Source organism: Cryptotermes secundus, unplaced genomic scaffold, assembly GCF_002891405.2.
Source record: "Cryptotermes secundus unplaced genomic scaffold, Csec_1.0 scaffold50, whole genome shotgun sequence".
NCBI classification, from domain to species: domain Eukaryota; kingdom Metazoa; phylum Arthropoda; class Insecta; order Blattodea; family Kalotermitidae; genus Cryptotermes; species Cryptotermes secundus.
In genome coordinates, this window is record NW_019721758.1 from 1,856,339 (window position 1) to 1,860,748 (window position 4,410).

General features: G+C 36.9%; 1 protein-coding gene across 3 annotated transcripts in view; it reads right to left on the minus strand.

Moving 5' to 3' along the window:
• Positions 1–2,693, minus strand: part of LOC111875613 (constitutive coactivator of PPAR-gamma-like protein 1 homolog) — a 63,086-nt gene extending 60,393 nt beyond the window's left edge. For 2 of the 3 annotated variants that reach the window (XM_023871982.2, XM_023871983.2), the window contains exon 1: positions 2,402–2,692. The gene's annotated coding sequence lies outside the window, so the exon portion shown is untranslated. Of the gene's footprint in view, positions 1–2,401 lie in introns of all 3 variants that reach the window. The other variant, XM_023871985.2, reaches the window with a different exon arrangement.
• Positions 2,694–4,410: the final 1,717 nt, after the last annotated feature.

Genomic DNA, 4,410 nt, shown 5'->3' on the forward strand with positions numbered 1-4,410 from the left:
AACAAGAAATAGTTCAAATTTGCATCTCCCCTCGTCAAATCTAACAGCATTTCAGAAAGGTCCACAGTATTTTGGAATCAAAATTTATAATAGTCTTCCACGCAAAATAAAACAGTTATCCAAAAACAAAAATCGATTCAAGAAAGCACTATTACAATTTCTCCATTTACATTCATTTTATGGTATTGATGAATTTTTTGATTACACGGTTAAGAAGATTGATAATTGATTTTATTGGGATTAAATACTTAATTATTGAAAAGTTAAATTACAAGTTTTATAATTTTAAAATTATGTTTACATAAATATTTTAACATGTATTATATTTTTTGTAATTATTATATTTAATTGTTATATTGGACTATTGTCTATATCCTGAGTCTTACGAACTTGTAAAGGATTTTTGACATGTAAATAAATGAAATGAAATGGGAAAGAGCCAGATGACAATGCACTAAAGCAACTGTATAGCATGTTGTGTGGTAAATACCACAAAACAGTACTTTCTTCTTTATAAAAAAAGCTAAGAATTTTTCTGATGTTGCTAGAGAACCATCTCTTCTTCCATTAAGATTTTCTACAGGCCCACAGTAAACACACTAACAGATGAACTTCGCCAATTCTTGACAGCAAATTCCCAAAATTCTCTTCTAGAACCCACAACGTTCCATTACACAAAGTGCAAAAAACAGTGCAGCTTCACTGTCATAGTAAGTATATTCGTGGTGCTTTCATAGACATGAAACTGTTCTGTGAAAATTTCTGGAAATGAAAACATAACTTTACAATAATGTGCTCAGAAATGTAAGAGCCTTCTAATAAATGAACAATGAAGCTTAATAAACATAACACCGGTTTGAAACAAGTTCTAATGTATGAAGAGAATAAACTTTGCATGTTTACAAAAACCTAACCTCTTCCTGCAAGGGAGCAAATTGTATTCTACATTCAGAGAGCTTTACAAATTTGTCTTCTAATGAGATCCCCCTATCTAAATTACCCATTTTTCCAACAAAAGTACATTAAAAACAAAATGTGATCTACTGAACAAAAAAATTCCCCTTCATTATAAGAGAACTTTTGTTGGGGGGGGGGTTTAACACATGCCAGATATTACAGGCATATATGACACAGTTCTATCTCCCTCCCCTGCCTCACTATGGAAGAACAAAATTCCTTATTCACATAGACAGTTCTGTTAGAATTACAAATTCTCTTTGTTATATCCTGACTACACAAGCATTAGATAATATTGATAACAGCACTCCCAACCTCCCCCACATAAGGTCATGCCTTAAAAAAAGTGTATGCACATCCAACACAATAAACAAAATATGTTTGACTAGTTCAATGAAATGTTAAACAATTATAAGTAATCTTATACACTGAAAGCCTCCTATCCATTGGGTACTCGCAGCTCTTTCCCCAGGGGTAAAAAGCCTGGGCATGAGGCAGACCATTCACCTCTATCTAGTGCCAGGGTCAAAAATGGCCCAGCTATATCTACAATCCTCCATACGTTTTCAAGGCATGCTGGTTAATGGTGCACAAATACAATACTGTTGACTGAGCCATTTATTTGAAGAAGCCTTGAAGAATGCAACAATTATACTTGTGACTCAAAAATGACTTTTACTGTATGAAAATATTTTACGATATGGAACCATTCGCCTGCAGGAACTAAAATAACCATTAAAAGCATCAAATAGGTCAGTTAACATCCTGCCCACGAAATATGGTGCGGCCCATCAAAAATAAGGAGCGCTACACGCTAATCTGTTCATTTATAAGGTGCTTTGCCTTAGAAGAAATACCAATTTTAATGGCTTCGTTCACATGATTTATGTATCACATCACACACCCAAAAATACTTTCATACACCCACAAGGGTCAAACAAAACGTACAAACCCGTGCTGAAAATTTAATAGAAAGTACCAAAGATCTTTAACACATGCGTATTACAAAGTTATTAAAACTTCACATAACATACCACACCGCCAGTATATACGTACAACTGCGGTTATATGACCAGTCATCAAACCAACAAAGATGTTTAGTTTATTATACGGCATGTTTTATTATTCACGATTTTTATCAGCGCAAAAATAGTACACTAACCTGCCAGCATTATAGATAAAAAAACAACTGTGCCCAAATTCTGAACTATATTACCACGCTACTTCAGTATTTTATTTAATACAAATTTGCCTGGTGAAGCCCAATTTTATGCATTATGCCTTCCAAAAATGTTTCAGACCGGCATGGTCCTCCTTGGCCCTACCCTTACGCAACCTTCAGTCACAAAACGCAAATCCAACACATATTCGCCTCTTCAGAGGCACATGCAAAATTAAAATACCTCCTTCGACACTTTATATAACCATTACACGGTTTACTTACTTCAAATACATTGAATAACACACCATGCAAACCAAACCACCATTTTCTTTTATGCATACGATGACGTAGATTTTGTTTCCAATTCAGATAGCAGTAACCGCACTAACGGAATTTCAGCCAAAGATGAGCTTTCAGGTACGAATGTCATCTATGGCGTTTACCAACATAGCCAAACGTAGCTATGACGTTAATTGATCAAAAGAAAAGTAAAAACCTAATGAGAATTTTCTTGTCAGCAGAAGCTTTGCATAAAACGCAACTAACAAAGTATACTGATCCACTCAATTGATAACGTGTTACAGATGAGGTTATGCTGGTACTTTCTTACAGGAATATAGAATGCACCCGGGCTGACTCATGAACACGATGGATTGATATGGGCGATACCACGGAAGTCAATACCACGGATGACTGGGAACATTGAATACGAGTACCACACGTCGTAATCTGCAGTAAACGAGAACGCCCAGAAAGATTTTTTTTTATTATTGCTAGTGGGGTGGGACTACGTCCCTTGTACTCTCTTGTACTGCGGCCACTTCTGGCCTATTGTACCAGCCCCAGGTGATAGGCGAGGGTGATTGTGGAGCAGTTGGTGGAATGAAGATTGGCAGGAGAAACGGAAGTACTCGGAGAAAACCTGCCCCAGCACCAATTTGTCGACCTTGCAGAAGAGTCAAAATTACATGAACTCCTCTTACTTTTCTCTTGCCTTTTGCTGCAGCATCTCTCTGTTAACACCCCCTTCAAAAAGAAATTCTAAAAAGAAAAGAAACATAATTTAAACTTCAATTTGTATATACTAGCAACATTGCCACGTTGCAAACATGCAAATATAGTCCTGTTCTTATTTCATGAAATTTGACTGCACTTTTCACTGGTTGTTACAATGTAAAAATTATTATTGTCACAAGGCACACAGTAAAATTAAACAGTCAAAATATATGCCAAATTACTTACATAACTGGTCATGTAGCATATTCGGTACACCAGTAATCACCTCTGTTTCAACATTATTGATATAAGGTTGCAGTCTAGCTGGACTAATAGCAGTGACACCTACCTCAGATGTTATTAAAAAAAACATTAAAGGAATAATGAATGGGAAATAGATGTCAAACATGTATTAATCCAATTTCTTTATTGAAACTGTCACAACACAGCTATATTAAGGTCAGTGCCAAGTTTGGCTCTGCCAACAACAGGATGCATGAAACGAAAATTAAAAAATGTCTTAATCCTACCACATCCAGATCAGTAGAAACAATGTATTCTACACACTAGCATGCCTGCTGATGCGATAACAATGTTTTTGATAGCTCAAATTATCGGGGATTGAAAGATATGATAAAGAATAATGAATTAAAAGGATGTGTAAAGAAGCAGTCATAGCCTAATATGTCATGTTATCCTGGGATCTGCCCGAGTGGATCAAGGAAAACTACAAGAAATCTGTCACGATAGATGGTCTACAGGTAAAGATTTGAACCTGGGGCCTCCTGAATAAAAAGCATAAGTGCTGCCTAATTAATCACGATATTAAATTTATGCTTCCATGTTTCCATTTCACAGTATACAGCCATCCTCTTATCCCATTCTACAACAAACCTCTGCAGTGCTCATTACACCATGTTAGGTGGGTCCCTTGTCATCACAGCATGGCATATCCTCAGCTCCATGAGGTTAGTGTTTATAGCATAGGTAAATGTCATAAGACCCAACTAACCTTGTGGAAGGCTGAGCATAGAAGCAACATAAGCTTCAAATATTGAGAGGACTTAGCCACATGTACGAGGGGGGACCCAAAAATAACCGGAAACGACCTGTTGTGCGTGCATGCTTTGTTGTTACGAGTTGTGCTGCTAGGTGGTGTTAGCTGGGGGTCTCCCGCGACTGTTAGTGAGCTGGCGTCAGTCTGAGTTAAGTGGTTTGTCTGTGGTGCTCTGTTGTGTGCGTTCCTGTTTCAACCCTTTGGCGATTAGTGAGATGGCCGACCAGAAGGAACAAAG